Consider the following 26839-nt stretch of genomic DNA (forward strand, 5'->3'; position numbering starts at 1 on the left):
TTTAAGAGCGTGTTGTTTAACCTCCATTTATTTGTGGATTTCCCAGTTTTCAGCCTGTTGTTGATTTCCAGCCTCATTCCATTATGGGCAGAGAAACTGCTTGTATAATTTCAGTCTTTTAAAATTTATTGAGACCTGTTTTGTTACCCAACATGTGGTCTATCATAGAGAATGATCCATGGTCACTTGAGAGGAATGTATATCCTCCTTTTTTGTGGTGCAATTTTCTGTATATGTCTATTAGGTCTAGTTCATTTATCGTATTATTCAATTTCTCTGCTTCCTTATTGCTCTTCTGTCTAGATGTTCTCTCTATCGATTAGGGTGGTGTATTGAAGTCCCCAGCTATTACTGTAGAGATACCTATTTCTCCCTTTAGTTTTACCAGTGTTTGTCTCATGTATTTTGGGGCACCCTGGTTAGGTGCATATATATTTATGATATATATATATATGTTATTTCTTCTTGGTGGATTGACCGTTTAAGTAATATATTCTGTCCTTCTTTGACTGTTATAACAGCTTTGCATTTAAAGTCTATTTTGTATATTAGTACCCCAGCTCTGTTTTGGTTACTGTTTTTATGGAACATCTTTTTCCATCCTTTTACTTTCAACCTGTTTGTGTCTTTGAGTCTAAGGCAAATATCTTGTGAACAGCATATAGATGGTTCATACTTTTTATCCATTCTGCCAATATGTATTTTTTGATTGGGGAGTTTAATCCATTAACATTCAATGTTATTACTGTAAAGGCAGTATTCACTTCAACCATTTTATCCTTTTGCTTTATATGTCATATCTTATTTTTGTCTTTCTCTTTACCCTTTTAGTTATCCTTACTGATAATCTTCATTTCTACTCTCTCCTCCAAGCTCTCTCTCCTGTCTTTTCCTTTCAGCCTGCAGAACTCCCTTTAGTGTTTCTTGTAGGGCAGGTCTCTTTTAATGAATTCTCTTAGTTTTTGTTTATGAACATTTTAAACCCTCCCTCATTTATGGAGGACAGTTTTGCCAGATCAAGAATTTTTGCCTGGCAGTTTTTCTCTTTCAGTACCTTAAATGCATCATACCACTGCCTTCTTACCTCCATGGTTTCTGCTGAGAAATTGACTCTTAATCTTATTTAGATTCTCTTGTATGTGAGGAATTGATTTTCTCTTGTTGCTTTCAGGATTCTCTCTTTATCTTTGGCATTTGACCTTCTGATTTGTATATGTCTCCAAGTAGGTCTATTAGGATTTATTCTGTTTGGAATACTTTGCATTTCTTGGATATATATATTCATGTCTTTCTTATGAGTTGGGAAATATTCAGACATTATTTCCTCAAATATTCTTTCTGCCCCCTTTTCCTCTGTTCTCCTTCTGAAACACCCATGATGAGTATGTTTGTGTTCATGCTGTCACTCAAATCCCTGAGACCCTGCTCAATTTTTTCCATTCTTTTCTCTATCTGGTTGTCTGTCTGTAAGATTTTGATTATTCTGTCTTCTAGGTAACTGATTCTTTCTTCTTCCCATTCGAATCTGCTGTTGTATGTGTCTAGTGTATTCTTAATCTCTTCTAATGTGCCTTCATTCCCACAATTTCTGTTATATTTCTTTTTATATTTTCAAATTCTTTTCTATGCTCATCCAGTGTCTTCTTAATATCTTTTATCTCTTTAGCCATATTTTCCTTCATTTTTTTAATTGATTTAGGATATGTGTTTGAGCATCATTGAGTAATTGTTTCTAATTCTATGTCTCCTCTGAAGTTTTAATTTTTTCCTTCGACTGGGCCATATCTTCCTGTTTCTTAGAATTGCTTGTAATTTTTTGCTTTTGTCTAAGCATCTGGCTATCTTGATGAGTTTACTCTGAAGGTCAGTTTCTCCCTGTTGCTTAGGGTTTTTTTGTTGATTGGCTTTGTGTTAAGGCTCTTTTTTGACACTTGGTTCAACTTATTCTAGACCTTTAGAATTGCCTTTGTTTAACTGAACAGATTTTTCCAGTTCTTCTTCATCTGATTCTTGCTCTAGTTATGTAGTACAATGTTTAATATTGAACTATTTGTGCAGTCATTTCACCTCCAGGGAAAGCTTCCTTTTCTCTGTTCCTTCTCTAGGAACCTTGATCTATTCTGTTTGTTTTGTTTTGCCTCTATAGTTACTTTACTCTCTTTCATTATCTCTAGCTGCTTTTACCTAGAGGGCAAATTCTGGGAGAAAGGTCTCCCCAGGAGGGCTTTCCCAAGTCAGTATTTCCCAGACAAAACAGAGACAAGGACCCACAAAGGTAGTGCAGACCAGCACCAAAGGCTGCTGGGGAGAGGGTGAGAAAGATACCAGAATCCTTTTTGTCATCTCCTTGAAGCTGCACTTTCTTGGCCTGCCCAGCAGATGGTGCTCTTCAGCAAACTGTTCCCTGAAGCCCTAAGAAGGTACAGTGTCCTTAAACCTCCACCATTTCTGCCCCCATCAGGGGCTGGGTTGAAACAATGGCCACAGACATCTGTGTCCTAGGCAGACGGAAATAGCAGCACAGAGCCAGGACCCAGTGATCTGAATATGCTGATCAAAAGCCATGATTGGTGCTTGGCTTTGTGCCACCCACCCCCTTCTTGGTGAAGAGGACTCCCAAATCTCACTCTGTCCACAGCAGTCAGCCAAGGACCAGACCCTGAGGCAATGTGCCTCACTAGTGGGGAATGAGCACTGGCAGTTGCCGCCAAGTGAGCTACCCAGTTCTTTACCACAGTTTCTTCCTCCTGTTCTTCCATGGATGCTGTAGAGTGCTCCCGTGGTCTCTGGGGCCCCAGGATAGTTGTTTCAGACAGTTCCTGCCTGTCCACTAGCTGTTTTGGAGGAGAGTAAGTCCTGGAGCTCCCTACTCTGCCATCTCCCCAGAAATTCTCCTACAGTAATTTTTAAATAAAAGTAGAAGCACAATGTCAAGATAATTTATCTACATAAGAAATAAAGTGTATTTGTTACTCAAACTTGAGAAATATATTTAGCTGAGTTTGCAGATAGGACAGGTAATATGGGAGGCATCTGACCTCCTCAGTCAAGTAGCAAACTGGGTAATCAATGTCTTCTGAGGCTCTGTGACTCTGCTGTTGAATTTGCAGTATCACTGAAAGCAATTTCCTGGCATTCCACAGTCCAGCTCTAGGGGCAAAGTAATTGCTGACCCTTGGTCTATATAAACAATCTGAATAACAAAGATCACGAAAAGGCAATTAGAGGGACATTCAATTTAAACCATATGTTTCTAGGTTGCTGGTCCTCAGAGTTGGATTTTCAGAACTACATGGTACCAGAGAATGTCTTGGAAAAGGAAAAGGTTAAGAAGAAAGTATGCATAGGGTAACAGTGTAATTAGAATTGTGGAACATTGCTGTTTATCTTTTTGTCTCTTTATCCTCTTCCCCACCTTTCTGTGCCTGGGATTTGAATCACTATGGACTGAATCACCTGGATGCCCAGGAGGAGAGAGAGTTTGAGGTATTTTCCTTTTTTCTCATTATCTGGAAGTAGCTCTGACACTCTGTAGTGACAGCTGCTGCCATGGGGCCTCTCCTCTATGGCTGTAGCAATACTTTTTCCTTCCCTCTCCCCTACAGCACCAAAGGTGAAATTGGCTTCCCACTGTTGCTAATCTCTGGGTGCCTCAGTATCTCTTACATATCGCCTTTACCCTGCCTACACATCTGCAGATAGTCCCTTCATTAAAATATTTTGAACCATTTAAACTGGATTCTGCTTCCTTTAATGATATAGATATGCTAAGTAAATTTAAGGCGGTGATGAACAAAGGGTAGAACTGTATAGTCTTACAATCCCCAGAACATTCTCTATGGTACTTCAAATCTCATAGTATCTTAACATTTCTGGTGAGTTGTGGGCTATATGCAAAGAAATTAGCTTCCTGTATCAACTGTGTCCAGCTTTCCTCAGCACAGTCATTTCTCAGTCTTTGAGGTTTTCTATCACTCCCTCAGGAAGTACTAGAGGAACAGAGATCCAACCTTGCAAGACACAAAAATGTGGTTTATATTTGTTATTGTTGTGTGGAATTGCTGTGTGACACAGCAAGGGAATGATTAAAGATGAAATTATTTGAAAACTAATGTTCTCTAGGCTAAAACAAATGCAACCACTTGTACACATTTGTCTTGTTAGGACTATGGTAGTCCTTGGAGATTATCTTCCCATTACCTTTGACTGATACTGTCCAGTATAATGAATGTATAAAGTAACATTTACTGTACTATTAGAAAACAAAGCAACATGCTTTAGAATAGGAGAATCTCACAACTACAGTGGATTATCACTAAGTTACATGTCAGCTGGCAATATTAAAAATGTCCAAGATTACCAAGAATCCACAGCTGGGAAAATGCACCTAAAACTCTTTAAAGTAACTTATTACATCTAATTATCTGATACCAGGTATAATTATATTATTATGTATCATTTTAATATCATGGATGACATCATGCTAATTCACTCTATATGCCATATTGAATTTCTACTCTAAAATTGTCAACCTATCGACTGCAATTAGACTAAAAAAAATGGATAGTCTAAGACAATTATTCCAAAAGCTTCCAAAGAGGCATATTTCTTTATTCAGCAAACTTCTGAACACAAATTATGTGCTATGCTAGATGCTAGATTCTGGCAATACAATGGCAAATAATATATCCTTGAGAAACTCACTGTCTGAAAGGATAGTAGGGTTGGGGAGAAACAAATAGTTACAAATAGGGAGCTGTTTTAGTTTCTTAGGCTGTTCCAGCAAATACCATGAAATGGGTCAGGATAAACAATGGGAATTTATTCACTGAGGTTGTGAGGTTGGGAAAAACTCCAAATCAAGGCATCATCATAGTAATGCTTTCTCTCTGAAGACTGTGGTATTGAGGGGCCATAATTCTTGCCTGCTGGCAATCCTTGGTTCTTAGCTCCTCTGTCACATGGCAATGCACATGGCGGCCTCTCCTGGCTTCTCCATTCTCCTCTGGGTTCTGTTGAATTTCAGTTTCTGTCTTCTCCCTGTGGCTTTCTCTCACTCTGTCTGAAATTCATTCTGCTTACAAAGGACTTCAGTAATAAGATTAAGACTCGTTCTGATTGGGTTGGGCCACAGCTTAACTGAAGTAACCCATCAAAAGTCCTACTTACAATGGATTCACACCCACAGGAATGGATAGATTTAAGAACATGTTTTCCTGGTAGTTTAAGGACATATTTTTCTGGGGTACATACAGCTTTATACCACCATGGGACACATATCATAAAGAGCAGTATAGAAACAGAGAGTGTAGGGCACAAGTCTGTACCCTTGGGGTTTGCTGGGGGAAGCCTTGGCTGAGGAGCTAATGCTTGAGTTATCCAGGAAGACAAGAGGATAGGCAATGTATTCCATATAGAAGTAATATTCTAGGAGGACGTTCCATTAAAAGGTTGCCTGGGTATTGATAAGGCTGTAGAACCAAGATTATTTAGAAAGAGGTCATGAGAAGGGGCTGGATGGACAGGCAGGGAAGTTGTGTGCTGAGGTATTTGACCTGTGCTGTGTAATCTCTGGAGACCACCAGAGAGTTAATCAGTTTAATTCATCTGACTATTTAACAAGTAGCTATCTTAAACACACAAGTCTACCTTATGGTACTTATAGCACCAGGCTATAAGGAGGAACCAGCTGGAAAGGAGCCCTATTCTCATAGATATTAGATTATCAAGGGGAGGGGGTGGACCCATTCTGGAGGTACTACTTTTCTGTTTTGGCAATTTGGATGTGGGGTGTTGGGGAAAGGATTAATCACAGATGATTCCTAGCTTGATGGCCTGGACAATTATGTGAATGATGAAGCCTTTTCCAGAAATGTGGATGACTGGGGGTTAGAGGAGAAGGAAACATAATAAATGAATACTTTAGAAATAAAACCTTACTTGGGGTTTGGTGGATTTACTAAGCTTTGAGGGGTGTGTGAGTGGTGGGGAAAAGCAGGGAGACTTCCAGACACTGGAGGATTTTGCATTCTAACATTAATGAGGCTGCTATAACACATTGGGTATTATTACAATAGGGATAAACACTCGTGAGAAATGAGGGGAGCCAGAACTAAAGCAAGGGAAGGGTGGCTGCAGCAGAGCCATGGATTTAAGACATGTTAAGAAGCTATGATTTTGGGGTATGTAAAATGGTGCAACCACTTTTGAAAACAGTCTAGCAATTTCTCAAAATGTGAGACAGAGTTACCAGATAACCCAGCAATTCTACTCTTGGTATAAATCCAAGAGAAATGAAAACGTGTCCAAAAAACAACTGTACAGAAATGTCCATAGCAACATTATTCATAATAGTTAAAAGTGGAAACAACTCAAATGCCCATCAAATGATGAATGGATAAACGAAGTGTAGTCCATCCATACAGTGGACTGTTATTCAACCATAAGAAGGAATGAAGTGTTAATCTGTGCTACAACACGGATGAGCCTTGAAGACATGCTGAATAAAAGAAACCAGATGCAAAAAGACAAATAATGTGTGATTCCATTTATATGAAATGTCCAGAATAGGCAAATCCATAGAGACAGAATACATATTAGTGGTTGGGAAGGTGGCATGTTGTTTGGGGGAAATGGGGGGTGCCTGCTAGTGGGTGCAGAGTTTCTTTTTGGGGTGATGCAAATGTTCTAAAGGTGATTGTGGTGATGACTGTAGAACCCTGTAAAATACTACAAGACACTGAATCGTACACTTTACATGGGTGGATTGTAGGCTGTGTGGATTGTATCTCACTAAAGCTGTCTGACCCACCTTCAGGGGGAGAGGAATTAGGCTCCTACTCTTGAGCAGACAGTTATCAAAAAAATTTGTGAACGTTTTTTAAAACACCACAGTAATAAAGGAAAAATTTGTGTTAAAAAAAAAAAAAAGAAAAAGGTGTGATGTAGTTGGGGAATGAAGGAGAAACAGGTGAGCCAGATAGAGTGGGCAATGAGGAGGGAGAGAGGCCCAAGGAAAAGGAAACAGGCAAGTGCTGAGGGTGGGAGTGAGTTGGAGATGAAACATCCTGAGAAGAGCCTATGGATTTTTGCAATTATGTCATCAGAGACCTTGGCAAGAGCAGTTTAACAGCAGGTTGTGGAGGCCAAAGTGAATGGCAAGCAAGGAAATGACAGAATATAGGTGAATGTTTCAAGCAGCTCCATTTTTTTAATGCAACTTTCTTGAGACACATTCACACACCATATAATTCATGCAAAGTATACAATCAGTGACTCACAGTATCATCACATAGTTTTGCATTCATTCCTACAATCGATTTTAGAACATTTTCATCACTCCAAAATAAAGAAAAAAAAATTATTTATCAATAATTTTGAGATCAAAACATCCCATACCCTTTATCCCCCCATTATATATATATATATTTGTCTTTATTTTATTACTCATCTACCCATATACTGGATAAAGAGAGTGTCAGTCACAAGGTTTTCACAATCACATGGTCACATGATAAAAAGATATATAGTTATATAATCATCATCAAGAATCAAGTCTACTGGATTACAGTTCAACAGATTAGGTATTACCTTTTAGCTAGTGTAATACACTAGAAACTAAGAGGGAATATCTGTATAATGCATAAGAATAACCTCCAGAATGACCTCTCAACTCTATTTGAAATCTTTTAGCCACTGAAACTTAATTTTGTTTCATTTCTTTTCCCCCTTTTGGTCAAGAAGGCATTCTCAATCCCATGATGCCAGGGCCAGGCTCATCCCTGAGAGTCATGTCCCACATTGCCAGGGAGATTTACACCCCTGGGAGTCATGTCCCACTTAGGGGAGAAGTTAGTAGGTTTATTTGCAGAGTTGGCTGAGAGAGAGGCCACATTTGAACAACAAAAGTGATTCTCTGGAGGTGAGTCTTAGGCATAATTACAATCTTAGCTTCTCCTTTGCAGGAATACGTTTCATAAGGGCATGGCCCATGATTGAGGGCTTGACTTATTAAATTGGGAGTCACTAATGCTTGCAAGAGTATCAGGAATTCCCCAAGTGGGGAAGTTTAATATTGCCACATTTTCTCCCAGTCCCTCAAGGGGACTTTGCATGTATTTTTTTAATTTTCTGCCCAAAATACTCTGGGATATATTGGGGTATTATATTAACCTGTACAGAATAATAAGATCTCATTCCCTACTCTAGGTTCATCTAATTATGTTGTTTAAATAAACTGATCATACAGGTTAAATTAGACAATGTGCTACAGAGAATATAAATTTTGTACGAAATAAACATCTCTTAAATAACAGTTAAAACTCAGGAATAGATGTGACTGCTGTAAGGGCTTACAATCCTGCATCATCGTTTGCCCAATCTCTGCCCACGTTCTATAACCTGATAGCCTATGCTCTTGAATTCAATTCTCAGCATTTGCTCATTATAGTTTATATTAGTGAGGCCTTAAAGTATTTTTCTTTTCATTTTTGGCTTATTTCATTCAACATAATGTCTTCAAGTTTCATTTAGCCAGTTGCCTGCCTCACAACTTCATTCTTTCTTGCAGCCACTCAATATTCCATTGTATGTATACACCACAGTTCGCCCTTCCATTCACCCTTCGATGTACCATTAGGCCACCTACATCCATTGCAAATTGTGAATACTGCCACCATAAACACCAGTGTGCAGATGCCTATTCATTTCCCTGCTTTCTGTTATTCCAATTATTTACCAAATACCTGGGTTGCAGGATCATATGGCAACCCTATACTTAGCCTCCTGTGGAACCTCCACACTGCCGTCCAGAGGGGCTGCACCATTCTACTTCTCTATCAACAGGGAATAGGTACATCTCTCTCTCTCCACATCTTCTCCAGCACTTGTCTCTTTCTGTTTATTTTTTAAACAGTTTTATTCACATACCATACAATCAATAGCTCCTGGTCTAATCACATAGTTATGCGTTTGCCACCACAATCTTTTTGAGAACATTTCCATTTCTTTCGCAAAGAAAGAAGAGGAAAAAAATAAAAGAATAAAGAATAAAAAAAAACTAAAAAAGGAGAAACGACAATAACAAGAATCCCATACCCCTCGCTTATATCCCCCTCTATTGAAATTTAGCTTTGGTATATTGCCTTTGTTACAATTAATGAAAGAATATTACAGTGTTACTGTTAACTATAGACCCTAGTTTGCATTGATTGTACTTTTCCTCATATACCATCCCATTTTCAACACCTTGCAATGTTGACATTTCCTTGTTCTCCCTCATGTAAAAACTTTCTTATATTTCTATTAATCACCATCATTGTCCACTCTAGGTTTTGCTAAGTTATACAGTCCCAGTTTTTATCCTCTATCTTTCCTTCTGGTGTTGCACATGCCCCTAGCCTTCCTCTTTCAACTGTACTCACACTCAGCTTTGTTATTTATATTTACAATATTATGCGACCATCAGATAGTATTGTGCTATCCATTTCTAGATCTTTACAATCGATCCTGTTGAACATTCTGCACTTTTTCATCATCAAATGCCCAATCTCTACCTCTTTTACCTCCTGATAACCTGAAGCAACTCCATTTTAATGGGAGGTTGGGTAACAATGTTAAAACATGAAGCAGACCACAGTATGTGATACATTAGGAGGAATGAGTCAATGGTCAGGGAGTGCTTGAAAAGAAATGGGGTGGATTGAAAGAGAAAAATCTTAGGGAACAAAGGACAAAGTTCTTAACGTATCAATATCCATCATAGGTAGCACCTACGTAACAATTGCCATGTAGGTTACATTGATTATTACATTTAATCCCCTCAAGAATCCAAGTGGTAGAAACTGCCATTATCTAGGTTTTACTGAAAAAAATAACTGAGATCCAAGTATTTTGTCCATACTTAGTTCAGCTTCAGAGCCTGCTCTCTTAACTACTGTACCATACTTCCTTCCCATGTCGTCAGGGTTCTTCAGACTTGGGAGGGAAATGGGCAGCAGCTTGAGGCAGTATCTTGGGACTAAAACCCAGAATTATTCTAATTTCTACTCTTTATCTGCTGGCTTCTTTGGTTTGCAGGTGACACTGCTGACTGATGCAGAGCATCCAGTCTGCACTCTAAATTCACTTCCTGTTTACCTCAACTTACTCCTTTACAGATTTCACAGCTCACCTACTTGTTTGGGGTGGAATCTTAGTACCGTGTTTCTCAAAGTGTAGTCCACAAGTTCCTGGGCCCACCACAAACCACTTATCTACATGTGGGGCCCCCGGGGTGATTCTAGCCCTGGTGTATAAAGACTCTTCACAATCTCTTCTCAGGGTCCTGGGTTCCTGATTGCCAAACCATGGGCATAAATAGGGCAGCTCACCTGGGCACCAGTGAGTCTGCTCAGATTTCCACAACTCTTGGGCACCCTGAGCCTACATTGAGGGACTCAATTCCCTCTGCCTTTTAACTGGTTGAACTCACTGAGCATTGATTACTTTCTTAAGTTCTGATGGTAGCCCAGCCTTTAATTCCAAATTATTCCATCACATCTTCTCACCTGTGCCTATGATTATTTAGATTTGATCCCTGCTAGGTGGACTATCTGTAATCTCATCTCCTCCAGCAACAGTTCAGTTCAACCCAGGGTCACATCCTTCCTAGCAGTAAAGACAATACTGCAAAGGTAGGGGTTGGGTCAGATCATAACCAAATTCGATAGTTAGCTGGTACATTTTTATGAAAGCGTGAACAATGAAGATTTTTTTCTCTATTTTTCTCTGAATAAATACCCCCCAATACCATCTCTGCCTAAATTATTGAAGATGTTATTTTCTCCTACTGTTTTCTTCCACTAGAGAATTTGAATTTTAAGCTTGAAAAGGCCAACCAAGCTGCCATAGTAACAAGGCTGCCCACTCTGGGGCCAGGTTATTTCTGTTTTCTTGATCTTACAGTCGGCCTTTGCTCTATGTCCAAAGCAGGGAACAAAAATTGGAAAATGCATCACAGTCACTCCCTGACCTATAAACACCTAAATTATGAATGTCCTATATATAGGAGTGTCCTGTGCTGAGCCCCTAAGAAGGGGGTGGCACATTTTCTTCCTTTTCTTTCAGAAGCAGATGCAGGGTGGATGTTTCCTTCCCACATGTGCCAAGCGTCCAGCACAGCTGCAGCAGGGCCCTCCTTGCCCACCCCTTCCCGTTGGCAGGGTGGTGTCTTCCACATGGTTCTGAAAGTGGGAATATGTACTGTGAGTTACCATTCATAAATAAATATTCCCCTGGGAATGGGAATAAATAGCCATGCCAGTCTACAAAAATCCTTTTGAATCCCAAACAAAGCAGAACTATTACTCTCACATTGTTTCCACATTGTGATTAAACAGGCATCGGTGGGCTGGCCCAACCCAGATAACATGATTTTCTGTCAGACTTGAGTTAGCAATTGCAAATTACCAACTTATAAGTGAACTTTTGGAACACAACCCTCATGTAAACTGAAAACCTGCTTAGACATAGGATGCTGGTGATGACTCTTTCATGAGAGCTAATCACTCCATTGTTTCCTGCACAATAGCATGACTTCACTACAGGCACTGATTTCCAAGTAAATGAAAATTTTTCCAATTACATTTGACTCATTTTTAATGAAAGTGCTAATCTCCCATTAAAATTTTAGGTGTCATTATTTGTAATCAAAGGAACAGGAGCTATTTTAGCTAACAAATGTAAGTTATAAGACAAGTTTAAACCAGTTCCTGATTCATGACTGTGTAACCTGTTCCCCTTTGCATAGGGGCTTAAGAAGCAGATCTATTCCAGTGATGCTACAAATCCATCCTCAGACTTCAAAACTGGTCAAAGTGGCTTTTGAAGAACAAAAATCATGGCATATAATAACCAATCACCCTGTCTTACAGTAGTTAGCACTTTTTAACTCCCAATATCCTTTTATATGCTCCATCTCCTTGCATTTGCAAAGAGCAAATGTTTCCATTTTACTGATGAGAATCTCAGGCCCAGAGAAAGTAAATGACTTGCCTCAGGTCATATAGATATATGTGGACAAATTTAAAGGCAAGGCAGACCTTCTGCCTTGAAGCCCGTTGTTACTCTACTTCACTGTACCTTTGTTTTGGAATGAATATCTGTTACAAATGAAATGTCATTTTTTAAGACTTCTCATGGACAATGATGGGAAATTCACCTAACCTCCCTGATCTTATTTTCCTCATTTGTAAAATAAAAACATTGTCTTCCTTCCTCTGTTGTTACAAAGAGAAAACAAAATTATATATAGGTATACGTATAAATAAACAGTGAACAAACTGTAGAGTACCATCCAAAGAGAAGTGAGTGCAATTACGCTGGTCTTCATAAAGTTTTTATATTGCTGCACATGACTGCTTCTTTTTTAAAATTTATTTACAGAAAACAAGGAAACTGGAAAATATATTCAGAACATTGTCAGCATCCGCAAGGGCATGGGGTTGGTTTCAGGAAGGGCTGAGCTTTAGCTCCAGTCACCTACTGTGGCCAGTTGGAATTTGTTTTCAGTCATGCTAACAGAGCACATGGAAACCAAGCGAGGGATCCACTGCGGCAGGTGGCCAGAGCCCCATGGCATCTTATATGCTGCTGACACTTATCATTTGAGCTCTTTTGCCCAAACACGACTGAACACTAAAACACATATCAGGTTGGGCTATCTGGTATTTTTCTCCCTCATCCTTGTAATCAAGCATGATTGAAAAAACACTAGGTAGCAGGTGGCCCACACAGCGTCACCAGCTGCACATGCTGTGCATGTGGTTCCAAAAGTAAACATCAATAACTGTTTGCTGAAAATTGGTTAAAAGTCCTGATCTTTCCCTTTAAGTTGTGATCATATTAATTTCATTTGTGTGTATTGTGGGTTCTGCAGATATGCTGATAGAAAGATGAGCCAGGAGGACCAGAATATGTGTTTGTTTTCTTTTTTATTCCTTCCCCACAGACACAAGAAACTGTTTTGGTTCTTGTCTTACCAAAATGTTGTTTCATCTTAACCAAGCCAAAATGCACTGCTCCCACCTTTAACAGACTTCTTTCCTTCCTACCTTCCTCCCTTCTTTCCTCTTTGCTGCAGGCATTCACTGAGTTCCACTTTGTGCCAAGTACCTGTAGACTATAGATAAAAGATGCAGCCCCTAAACCCAGCAGCAAGGCACCCAGGCAGCTAAATTGACCACTACAACTCACTGGGTGCATGTTTTGATGGGGTAAGTGCAAGAAGTGCACTTACCTACCTTGGAGTGATAGGTGAGGACTTTCTGGGTCAAAGGATACACGAATTGTTTAAAGGATAAAATGGCGAGAGTGGGTGGAGGTGGAAGAGTCCAGAGGGAGAGATGAGCCTGTGTGCAGAGGTGTGGAGGCCTGAGAGGGCATGGCTCCTCCAGGAATTGTGGGTGGTTTGGGCTGAGAGTGAAGGAAGAGGTAAGGCCTGAGTTGGGGTAGGGCAAAGGGTAATGGAAATGGTGAGAGATGAGCCAGAAGAGATTATTGACAAGAATCAGATAAAGAAGAACATTGAATGCCACACTAAGGAGATTCAACTTGATGTTCAAGGAAGCACTGGCCCATGGCCCAAAGGAAATCAGGGTGGGCTAAGTGAAAAAAAAAAAAAAAATAAAAAGACTTCAAAGCTATGTATTATCTTTGCCTCTCTTTTCTATTCCTTTTGCTTGGTTTTCCTGTGTGTCAGTATTCAGGGGAAATTAGATGTGCATCAGCTACATGCAGATGCTTAATTCACTCAGCTGATTGACTCAGAAAGCTGAAAGAAGCAGTAGGTCAGGTTAAGGAAAAGGCACTTTATATTTCAATATATGTGCATGGCAGGTGTGAGTTTTGTGATCTAAACAGAAATGGGGAATACACACAAGTGTGTGTGTCCCCCAGCAATTTGCAGCACTCGGAGATGATGGAGGGTACGATTATGGAACCAAGAGTGATGAGAATTCCTTATATTTGTGCACGACTCGGAGTGCTCTTATGCCCATTTATGTGGCATTATTTGGGGAAGCATCCTGAGGGGCACTGAACATGGATTACTAGCCCCATTATGCAGACTAGAGAGCCAAGGTCTGGAGAGGTGATGGAACCACACTGTCTTTTTGGTAATGGCTGCAGCTTAGACATTTGTCAGCCCAAGTGCCTCCTAAGGATCCTCTCACCTTTTGTAGCTTCATTTTAAGGACAATTACTCTGTGGGTGAATTTAGGGAAAATATTCCCTTTGCAACCTAAAACAGCCTTGCTCTGTGCATGAATCTGTCAGTGCTGGCATTGAGAAACCAAATGTTCCCCATCAGATTTCTTAGTAAATCAGGACTACATTAATTCTCCGTGGGTTAGAGTCTAATAGCTCAGTCCTCAGTGCATTTAATGAAAGATTTTGTGCCACTTTCATTTTTTTTTAGCTGCATAGTTTGAGATTTCCCAACGGCAGGAAGAAACAGATAGGTTTGGCTTCCTAATTACATTAGGGAGTGTCATGCAGGGCTCTGGGCTCTGATTCCTTATGTCTGCTGCCACAGCACAAATAGGAGATTGCTTCTCCTATTTTTGAACCTTTTACCTTCTATGTTTCCTTTTTCCTCTATGACACAGACAAAAGCCTTTGAGTTACTTGCTATTTAGACAAAATCTGGGAAAAAATGTAAACCAAAATGTAAACAGTGGCTAAATCTCAGTGGTGGACTTAAGGTGGCATTTATTTTCTTTATCTGTTAGTTTATACTTACTTTCATTCTTTCATAGTGAGAATATATTTTTTTTTTTGTAAACAGAAAGACAATAACATTGGATCCTATTTGTAAAAATAAATATCATATACACTCCAGCTTATACCCCAAATAGTACTTGGTTTATTTATCTCCAAATTGTCAGTACCTCATAATTAAGCCATTGATAAAAATAATGTTGGTGCTCTCAGAATCTCATCTTCAATAGGACAAAATGCACAGACACTGAATCCTTTGGAGATGGACTTCTCACTATTCTAATTAAGTGTTAAAATAAGGCAGAGGAAGTCAATGGGTCCTTACAAAAACTAAGTCTTTGAGTGATCACTTGGGGTGCCTTTGGGACCCAATTTCAGTATACAGTTTTAACCCATTAATACTTTCTGACCACTGATGGTGACAAGTACAGAGTGTCACCCCTTCTTTTTTCCGTGTATGTTCAAAATATCAATGCTGTATGTTGTAATTTAGACAGATTGTTTTAATGTTATTATTAGAGTCATTTGAAAATGGGAATAACCTGTTTCTGTATATCTGTCCTAAGCTTAAAAGGATGATTTTCTCTGACCTCCAGAAGAATTAGAAAATACCCATAGTTGGAGAGGAGAAGGCCTATGATTAGAATGGCAAAGACACAGTGCAGTTTTCTAGTTAGTGAGCAGCACAACAATGCATGTCTAAGAATTCATGCATTCCATATGGGTAGATGTGCACTCTGGCCTGTGTGATTAATTGACCAATGAATTTTAATATTATATTTATTTATGTATTAATATTATATTTAATTTTTATTAATAGCTACTAAGAGCTAAATAATACTAAAATAATATTAAGCCTACTATTGTCAGGGGCCATGATGGATGGGTAAACTACAAATATCCCAAAGTTAACAACCAAGCACTTCTCCATAAGTGGTGGAGAATGGAGTACACGCCGTAGGAAGATGGAGGGACTGAAGATAATTGTGAGGTTGCTGGGTGAGGTGATTTATTGGGTGATGGTATTGCCAATAAACAGGATTGGGAATACAGGAAAGGGCAATATTTGGAGAAATCATGAGTTCAGTTATAGACATGTTGAGTTTAATTATCTACAGGAATATCCAGGTAGACACACCCAAGAAGTTATTGGATATATGGGTTTAGAACTCAGGAAAATTTCTGGTATAATGATAAATTGCTCATATCTTATGAATCTGGAAACACTTGCTGAATCTCCCCTTTTGTTTGAGTCCTGAACTTAGAGGGCTGTTCCTGGCCTAGCAATCCAGGTGCTAAGGCCAGACATTGAAGGGACAAAAACTGAGGTATCAAGAGACAGAACATCCAGATAAAAGTCAACCTGGTTCACAAATCCAAATCCAAAGGGTCTGGGTATGGAGAAAATACCTAGGCACAGGGCAAAAGTAGAAAAAGTGGGGTGATGGGTGGGAAGTAGAGCTTGGGAAAAAACTCTTAGCCACTAGAGCAAAGCCTCAGGTGTTTTTCTATGGAGCTCTGAGGGTCTTAGTTTTAGGTGTGGAAGGGAATGTAAAATGAGTCTTGAAAAGCCCAATTCCCATTCAGAGGCATTACAGGTTCAAGAAACATTTCTTCCATAAAATAATTATTTGTTTAGTGAACAATATTGCATGCCAACTGTAAGTCACTGCACTTTTTAACTTACCTCCGTTTTGTTGTGAATCTTCTTAGAATAATTCAGGATATTATGGATATGAATTTTATTCCTTAGTATGGGCATTAAATATCATTATAAATAAAGGTATGTGTACTCTATGGAATACCAAGCAATAATTAGCAACATGAAAAAAATGTAGCAGTACCTAAAATAATTGAGAAAATAAATGGGAAATATAAAAGGAGATAAAAATATTTCAAATATTTCAAATTAATAATAGTTGTTTCATTAGAAACATGGGTATACAAGTCACACTTTGGTCTCTTTCCAGGCATTGTATAATTTTAAAATAATTTAAAAATGTTTTCAAAAGAGACAAAAGAATTAATAAATGTCTGACCAAGGAAGAGATAGAGGAATAAGTCATTAATGCCAAAAGCAAAAAGGAGGTGGAGAAAAACAAAAATGGAGGAGTCATTGAATTTGGGAGTAGTGTGGTCAATGGTAGTAGCAGTTTCAGGGGTGAGTTTCAGGACAGGTGAGGGGCTATGTGGAGACTATAAGACAGCAGCTGGAGATCACTGGGAAAGGAGGGTAGGGGAGCGCAAAACAGCATGGAAGCCAACGGGAGCGGTAAGCCCAAGTAAAGACTTTTTTTTGAGAGGAAAGATGACTCTCAAGTCTTGCCAAAGCATCAGGCAAAGCTAAGTTGTGTAGTGAGAGCTTAGACTGTATTGAATATACACTTCAAGTTTTCCTAAAATGATACTCTCTATATCTTGTAGGAAAGACATAGTGGAATGAATGTCAGAATAGCTTCTTCTCCTCCTAATTAGCTGTGGGAAAGATACTTCCATTTGATTGGCCTCAGTTTCCTTGTTTTGAAGATGTGTGGTTTGAGTCAGATGGTCTCCAAAAGTCACTTTAGCTGTAATACTTTCTGTTCATCTCTGAAATCTCTAGTTTTATTTTAAAAGTCTTAGTTTCATTCTCTCATCAGAATGATTAGACCTAAGCATAAGGGTGAAGAAGAGATTGGGGATTTGGTTTCACATCCAAATGCCTGATTCCTGTGCAGGCCAAACAAATAATCAGTTCACTTGCCTGGAAGCAATTCAACAACTGAAAAAAAAAAAAAACAAACGTAAAGTCAGAGGAGGTAGGACAATAAATTCTCCCCTTTGTTGGTACACGAAAGCCAGTAAACACCATCTACCCAGGCAAAGGATCAGAAATTATCATTAAGAGAAAATTTAAAGATGAGAACTGAAGGCGTACACTGGAGGACGCATGGTTTACTTTCCTGTGCTGAGCAGGCCAAGGGGCTTTCTGAGAGGGACCCAACTGTGGGTATGAAACTGTCAAGCAGTGCAGCACCATGTGCCTGCCACTGTGTGCTCAGGAGAAACACAAATGGGCTCTGGGCAGAGAGAGGATCCTGCTGGCTATTTGGCAGAGTATGATGGCAGATTGGGGAGGGCCCAGAGCAAGGTAGAGGGAGAGATCAGTAAGGTGATGAGAAAACATTTGCCAAACTGCATCTCTCAGAGAGATCCCAGTCTCAAATAATAAGCAAATACAATGTATTTTAGGGGTGCACTGGAGACAGAGGAATCTTCTTAAATTATGTATAATTAAAAACAGAGATAGCTAGAGTTTGTGTCACATAGTTGTTGAATTTTGGATGATTACTGGAAGAGATGGAATTTGCTGCAATTTCTATTAATTATTATATCAGAAGGAAAGAAAGTTGGAACAAAAGGAGAGACACACAGAGAGATCAGTGGGACTGCACAATCAAACAGAAGAGAAAACCAAAGAGGAAATACATCCCATAGTCACATGTAACTTAAGGTTTCCTCAATTCCTTGTTGAAAAGAGATTAGAGTTGATTTAAAAAAAATCCCCAGTCCATAATGTTTTATTTGATACACACATATTCATGTTTGACTTAACTATATAGTAACTGTATGGTAAACTGCATATTTTCATTCTATAGTGGTAAAATCTATCTTTTATGGACATAAAAATCTTGAGTTGAATTACTCTCCAAGTATCCGTACTAGTTGGAACTTGCATGGTCAATTGTTAGAATAATTCCCCATAAAGAAATCAAGGTGCTCTTGAAAAAAATGAGGGTGCTGGGCAACCAAAAATAAAACAAAAACAAAACTCTGATATTTCTCCAAAAATACTCCACTTTTTGGTTGCCTAACATCTACCACAACTTTATTTCCATCTTGACAGTTTAAAATATGTCCAGAAAATGACTAACATAATTTAACTCTCCCTGACACCAAAGTGGTCTAATCTCCTCTCTCAAAAGGATGACAACTCAAAGTCTTCCCATTGACTCCATCCATTTCCAAGCTTGAATTACCTGAGTGCATCCACTCTTTCTCTCCTTCCATCGTGATCCCTCATCAATAGCCTTCCAGCTATGGGCTAAACGGCAAATATGTCACTAATGTGTTCTATGTATGATACAGGGAGATTGAGAGGGGAAAGAAAGGGGAAATCAGTTAAAATATTTATTAATGCATAGAGCAACAAAGAAGGAAAATGACTAATGACTACAATTGTTATTTTTCTAAAAATTGTCAGTGGGCTGCAAGTTTTATGGCTTCCTTCTTTCACCCCTACTTCATTGACTGAGTTGCTTTCCCTACATTCACTTTTGAGGCATCTGACCTCAGTGGGCCTATCTTGTATGACAGCACCCCTATTGTCCCTTGATAGTCAAGTACACTTAGTTAAACCCCAACCCTTCTTTTGCTTGTCCATCCAGTGGCAGGCAGAGCCTGGAATAACCAAATTAAAAACAAGCTTCTACTCCTTTGGAACCATGCTGTATCATCTAATGGAAGTATAACTCCCTTGAGTATGAAAACTCCTCAACCAGCAGATCACAGGGTTATAGGATCAGGAAATAAAACCATTGTGAGCAGCTCATTGGAGGTAACCTGAGTGGTGTCATGTTCATGGTAGCAGTGTACTCGGTGAACTGTGGTCATCACAAAGAAAGTCAAGATGCGAGCACCCAGAGTGAGTTGACCAGAAAGAGCAGCTCCCTCTACCTCATGGTATCATCACATACTTTATTCCCTCTTGACATACCATATGTTACATCTCACCAAAATTATGGCCAGAAAACCTACATTAAGAATTAAGAAAGCTGAGAAAATTCTCAAGAAGCCGGGTTTTAGGAATGATTTGTCTTTCCTCTAAATGGTCAAAAGGGAACACTTTCTTTAGAGGCAAGAACACCTTTGCCTTTCTTTTTGGGTAAGAACAACTTGGGTCTCAATGGTACTGTAAGTTTCATTAATTCCTTTGGATAATGCATTATACTTCTTTACCTCTCTGAGTTTGATATTTTCAGATTTAGAGGACAATAACATTTCATTTAACATACCTCATTCATTTACTCAACTATTCAATAAACATCTATAAAGTTGTGTCTCTGCAGCTGTGGTCGACAGTTTGAACAATGACCCCTCAAAGATGTCCACATCCTATTCCCGAGATCCCATGAATATGTTACCTTCCATGGCAAAAGGGACTTTGCAGATGTGATTAGGATCTTGAGATAGAAGGTTGTCCTGGATTATCTGGATCATTCCAATGTAATCATATCAATCATTATAAGGAAAAGAGTTAGAGTTAGACAAATAGATATGATGATGGAAGTAGATGATGAGAGAGAGAGAGATGCTATGCTGCTGACTTTGGAATGGTGGAAGGGACCATGAGTCAAGGAATAGAGGTGACCTCTAGAAGCTTGAAGAAACAAGGAAAAAGATTAGTCCTTAGAGCCTTCCAGAAGGAATGCAGCTTTGCCAACACCTTGATTTTAGCCAAATGAGCTCCATTTTGGACTTCAGACCTCCAGAAATGTGAATCAACTTGTATTGTTTTAAGCCACAAAGTTAGTGGCAATTTGTTACAGCAGTGATAGGAAGCTCATATAACACCCATGACTACATCAATTTTATCTGCCAACTCAGACCACTCTATTATGCTCCAGACATATATATCCAGCTGATTTATTAAAAAACATCACTTACCTGTCTCAAATACATCTCAAGTGCAAAAATTTATCTTCTCCCCCAAATGTGGTCCCCCTCCAATGTCCTGATTATCTGCAAATGGCAACATCATCTAATCAAATGTACAAGATGGAAACCTGGAAGTCATCTTTGATGCCTTTCTCTCACTACCCACAACCAAGTAATTGCCAAATCCTACAATTTTCTCTGTTTCAATTACATCTTTCCATCTCTATCATCATACCCTAAACCAAACTACCATTATCTCTCACCTGCACCATTCTTAACTGTTTTTCTCTTATCCATACATTACAACATGCTTTGAATTTCATTCAAACTTGTCTTTTGTGGGAATCTGGTCACAACTATTCCATGCTTGAAACAATTCAATGGTTTTCTATTAGTCTTAAAATAGAGATAAGCATTTTTAACATGAACAAAGGGCTGTTAATTGTCTTGTCCTTTCCCACCTCTCCAGCCTCATCTTTAGTCACTGCCTCTGCTGCCCTCACTTCTCCAGCCACTCTGGACTTCTTTTACTGTTCCTCTGACATGCCGTGTTCCTTCCTCCTTTAGAACAAGCAGGGTTAGGCTTGCGCTAACTTTTTGCACAAGCAGGAACTGGACCAAGACAGCAGTCTTAGGAGTTGGGGCTGGGCAGAAGAGTGAGCAAAAGGCCTAGTTCAAGGGAAACAATGGCCTCATCTTAGATGAAAGCAGGTGGGGAAACAAGCAATTTAAGTCCCAGGAGGCAGGGAGAAGACACTTGGCTGAAGGTTCAGCTTGGGAACATGGTCCAGAGGAGAACCCCCAGTAAGGGATATGAAATAGGATATGAATTCAACCCAGGAAGTGATGGGGAAATGAGTTCTCTGAGGCCTGACAGTGATAGGACACATGGGCTGGAAAAGGGCTTTTCTGAGCACATTTACTTATAAAATGTGGGGGTGATGGTGATAGGAGGATGTGAAGGAGTGACCAGAGGAGCAAAGAAAATAGGAGGAATTGTGGTAAGTAAGCCAAAAAAGAAGACTGTTCAATGTTGTCAAGCAGGGGAAGGGAATTCATGGAATTGAATAGCAAAGAAGTAAGTACGGGCAGTGAGCAGAACAGACACAGTGGAATAGCAGGTGGATAAATACGTCTTTGGTGAGAAGTGGAGACAGGGAGTACAGCCAGTACCAATGAAGCTAGGCTGAAGAGAAGAAAAAGGAGCAGTAGCTTAAAGAGGACAAATTGTCAAAAGAGGTTTGTGTTGTTGTTTGTTTTAAGATGGGAGCAACTGGAACATGCTTAAATGTTTGCTCTTCCTTGTGGAAATAATGAGGTGTTTTATCAAAGAAATACATGTATAAAGCTTTGAAAAGTCAAATGGCTCAAAGGCTAATAAAAATAAATAGAATTCCATTGCTTCAAGTCTCTGTCTCCAAGACCTACTTCCCAGAGACACAGTCAACATTTTTACTTATTTATTTTGATATTTACTGTTGTATTTCTAAGTAATATTCATTTTGGACATATATATTGACTCCCTACTATGAAAGATGAGAACAAAGCACTCTTGGAGAAATCCTATATAAGCAAACACATATTTCTCCTCCTCTATTTTCCCAAAATGGTTATATAAAAATGTTATTTAAAAAATACAGTGTTTACTATATAATTATTATTTATGTTGAGCCACAAAATACACAATAACTGTTTTTCTTTCTTATGTCTTATTTTTTTCATTAAATTTCTCTGTGCTGATCATTAATTCTCGAAACCCTCCAACAGAAGTGTATACTATTCTCAATATAGTCAACACAAAAATGAATCAGCTCCATTTTTTAATTATTGCTGTTGATGTCCTTTGTACCATCATTCTCCATCCTCCTGCTCCAACCTACCCTGGGTGCTCTCTCCTCATGCCGAAGAGCAATCATCTTGGTGTTTTCTTGCTAGCATCCTACGGATTCATTCCAATTGCTTCCGGGATGGAGATTCCCTATTTCCCAAATTCTGTGTATTTTTCTTTCTTGGTTTACCCTGTCTTGTTGGTAGTTGTCTTAGGTTCCTAGTGGTGATCACAAATACCACAAAATGGGTGGGCTTAAACAATGAGAATTTATTGGCTCACAGTTTCGAGGCATCAGCAAGGGATGCTTTCTCCCTTAAGACTGTGGCATTCTGGGGCTGCTGCTGGTGATCCTCGGACCCTTGGCTTTTCTGTCACATGGCCACACATGTGGTGGCATCTTCTCCTTTCTCTTCCAGGTTCCATTAACTTCCAGCTTCTGCTTACACACATAGTTTTTTCCTCAAAGCCTTGAGTAATAGGATTAAGGCCCAACCTCACTCAGTTGGGCCATGCCTTAATTAAAAATAACGTCTTCAAAAGATCCTGTTTACCATGGGTTCACACCCACAAAAATGGATTAAGATCAAGGATATATTTCTTTCTGGGGTACATAATTCAATCTGCCACAGTAGTGCTCCTTCTTCAGTAGCTTTCTAAGAACACATACATAGAAAGTACATTTTAAGACCTGCACTGTCTGGGAATGTAAATATTTTATGATTGTACTTAATGGATAGCTTGTCTTAGAGAATGTAAACATGTTTGGAGAAGCCTGAGCCTTCTTAGTTGCTTCCACTCTTCCACTATAGCAAGCTGTGAGCTACCAGAGAGTTCCCTTAGCTCTCACACTTAGAATTTAACTATGTTTTTACTACCCTCAGTTTCTCATTTTCCCTCTGCAAGGTGTCGATAAAATTAGAAATAATCAGCCGATTCTGCCATGTTTGTAGGCATTGTTCCCTTCTTGGCTTTAAGTGCCTGAATTATCCAGAATCATCACACCAACAAAGGATAGTCTCTTCTACCAAGGTACTTTTCCAGGTCATCACCAATGAAATCTTCAGCAATTGGGCCACCACCTTATGCCAGGGACTATCCACACTCCATGTGCCACTTGGAATGAGGTCTTCCTCACCAGCCAAGTGGTGAATGAGCCAGTCCCCAAACCCCATCATAGCACCTATTTTCTTGGATTACTCTTATACCACTTTGTCAGTTCAGATCCTCTGAGAAGGAGGCCTCAATACAGGATTATAAGTGCAAGAGACTTATTGGGGAAACACCTGTGAAGGGTACAAGATAAGAGAGCAGGGGTAGGCAGGAAGAATTTTCAGTCTGCAATGATTGGGTAGAGACAGCCCGATTTCATAGTTTAAATTTTTTTTCCCATAACTTTTTATTATAGTAACATATAAAACTCAGAATTTCCTATTTTAACCACTTTCAAGTGTGCAATTCAGTGGTATTAATTACATTCATAATATTGTGCTGCCATCACCAATATCCATTACCCCAACTTTTTTATTACCTCAACCAGAAACTCTGCACCCATCAAGCAATACCTTCCCCTTCACTTCCCTCCTCCCCCACCTCTGGTAACCTGTAATCTACACTCTGTCTCCATGAATTTGCTTATTCCAGGTATTTCATATAAGTGAGATCATATAATATTTGTCTTTTTGTGTCTGGCACAGTGAAGTTTTGAGAAAGTCTTAGCCAGACATTGGGAAGCCCTTGAGCAATGGTTGCCTGTTGGAAAAGTCCCTATCGGGCAGGAATAGGCAAACACTAGTACCCCTGACATACTCGGTTATTGGCTGGATGTAACCCAGGGATTTGTGGCCTCAATGTGACTGTGCTTTCCCCAGGAGAGTCTCTTAAAGGGGACCTGAGTGGTAAACTTCCATGGCTATCACCGAGAGTCATTTTCTCAGTGGAAGAACTCTATAATCTCCCTCCTAGGGATCCAAGTCTGGTTGCTTATTATCTGGGAGCAGAGTGGGAGAAGGGCCTGAGGATGTCATCATCAGTGTCTGGACTTCTGTTGAATCTCCTTGTTTTCAGGGGAGTCAGTCACCACCTATCTCCACTGGCCTTGGTGTTTCTGTGTCTGGACAGTCTTTACTTCAATTTCTCTAGAAAATAAACCTCCTGATGCTGAGATAAAAGATGATTGTTAATTGGTTGTAAAGGAGTCTAACTGTTTCTTTCACAGCCAATTCTGTTTTCAACCATACTTGGTAAACCTGACTCCTGAGGTACCTCATGCCTCCAGTTCTTCAATTGGTACGAAGTTTGCAGCAGAAATCAGCTTGCATTTCCATTTGCAGTCATGTAACTTTCCTTCTGTTCAGTCAACCACTGTTTACCATCCTCTTCCCATCTTCTAAACTTGGTTTACATATCTCACTCACTAGACTTCTTTCCTGTTTCCGTTGTCTAAGTGTTTCTGTGCCATTTTTATTTCATTACTCTCATGGGTTTGCAGGAAGGAATGGAGACAAAACATGTATGCAACCAACTTTCTTTAAAAGGAAGTCCCAAGACTGGAACACATTAAATACTGATGGGAAGCATTAGTCAGTTGAAGGTATAGGAGACAGGGAAAGAAGAGGGCAGGAGAAATGATCAATGGAATGAGGTCCCTGCAGAGGAAGGAGAGAATGGGATCTAGAGATGAAGTGATAAACCTTAGTTGTGAGAGGGGCCAACTCTTCCAAGTAACCAGAAGAAAGGCTGAACAAACTGGGTATAGACATTGAGAAGTACGTGGCTGTGGGGTATAAAGTTGAGGTCTTCCCTCCTGAATGTCATCCTATTTTTTCCTCTCATAAGCTCATCTTTCCTCATACCCCCTTCCCACCCACCAATATCAAATGATGACAATTGTCACTCTCTCTTTTTCTATGTGTTTTCCTCAGAAAAGAGAAAGCAACTCTTCAAATTTACTTTATTATAGGCCCTGAGTATATAAAAACAGTATTTAAAGCCCTTGCCTTTAAAGAGCTTATAAACAAGTGAGAAAGATGACTTAACAAGGCTCTTTATTCATTTATTTTTATTTTAAGTTCAGTTTTATTGAGATATATTCACATACCAGGCAATCATCCATGATGTATAATCCACTGTTCACAGTACCATCATATAGTTGTGCATTCATCACCCCAATCTATTTTTTCAACATTTTCCTTATACCAGAAAGAATAAAAATAAGAGTAAAAAATAAAAGTAAAAAAGAATACCCAAACCATCCTCCCATCCCACCCTATTTTTCATTTTAGTTTTTGTGCCCCCATTTTTCTACTCATCCATCCATACACTGGATAAACAGAGTGTGATCCACAAGGTTTTCACCAACACACTGTCACCCTTTGTAAGCCACATTGTTATACAATTTTCTTCACAAGACTCTTTTAACATAAAGTGGCAAATTTTCAAGACAGGAATTTAAAGAATGCTATAGAAACACACCTAAATTAAGCTGGGGATCAGGCAAATTTCCCGAAGGAACTGAAGTTTCATTAAGTGTTGGAAGATGATTCTGATTTAGTCAGGCAAAGATAGGAGTGACGGGCATTCCAGAAAGAGGAAGTAGAATAATCAGGCTGTGGAGGTGAGAAATGATCTGCTTCTTGAAGAGAACCATAAGCAGACGGGAAGGTGGGTGATTGAGGCATGGCCTGAGACACTGGGTACGTGCAAGGGCTATGTCATGGGGTCCTTTGGTACCACTTCAAGGAATTTATTAGGAGGAGTGATATGCCCTGATTTGTACATTAGAAGCATCACTCAGACTATAGGGATGAAAGAGAGGGCAGGGCAGGCCTGAACCAGGGTGGTGATAGCAGGAAGAGAGGAATAAATGGCAGCAACTGGAACCAAAAACTAGGTTGAAATTGTTACTCTGCGAGTCATTTTTAGGTAAGTCATTCAACCTCATCACTGCATCATGGGAACAATGATCTCTGCCTTGGTTAATTCTGTGTATTAGAGAGGACAATGCATATGAAGAGCCTAACTTGGTACTTGTTGCATAAGGTGTAGTTTCATTATCTTTCTTCATACCACATGTTTAAGTGACTTCAAGTCTCCCCCAGTGTCCTACCTTTGAATGGTGGTTAGTTTAGGAAAATTGGAAAGACAAGTCAATGTGCTGTTGCTTTCGACTAGTGTGCACTACAATCCATCCATTGTTATATTATTTTTATAGACACATGTACACACACATACACACACATTCCTTTCCTCTATCACTTTTTTCCCACATTCACCCATCTCTCACAGCTCTGTTCCTCCATTTGTTGGGCCAAGAATCCCAAAGAATTTTGAGGATACCAAGAAATTCAAGATATATCAAGGATTTAATGAAATTCACATACTCATTAAACTTAATATTTTGAGCACCTACTGTGTGCAGGCTCAGTTTTGGGCATTTGGAAAACATCAAAGAAAACAACTCCCTGCCTTTGTGGAGCCTTGAAAGAGATGGAAGGACTCTAGTCACATACTGACCTTCTCAATCATTTGGAGGCAACATGTTGTAGGGTTCTTAAC

The 26839-nt window shown here is 39.4% G+C and overlaps 1 long non-coding RNA gene across 1 annotated transcript in view; it reads right to left on the reverse strand.

Annotated features, from left to right (window-relative positions):
* Positions 1-17367: 17367 nt before the first annotated feature.
* The window catches only part of LOC119507347, a 77672-nt gene continuing 68200 nt past the window's right edge, over positions 17368-26839 (reverse strand). The window contains exon 3 of the long non-coding RNA XR_005211210.1: positions 17368-17518. This is a non-coding gene — a long non-coding RNA (uncharacterized LOC119507347). The remainder of the gene's footprint in view (positions 17519-26839) is intronic.

This window comes from Choloepus didactylus, chromosome 12 (assembly GCF_015220235.1).
Source record: "Choloepus didactylus isolate mChoDid1 chromosome 12, mChoDid1.pri, whole genome shotgun sequence".
In the NCBI taxonomy this organism is placed as follows: Eukaryota; Metazoa; Chordata; class Mammalia; order Pilosa; family Megalonychidae; genus Choloepus; species Choloepus didactylus.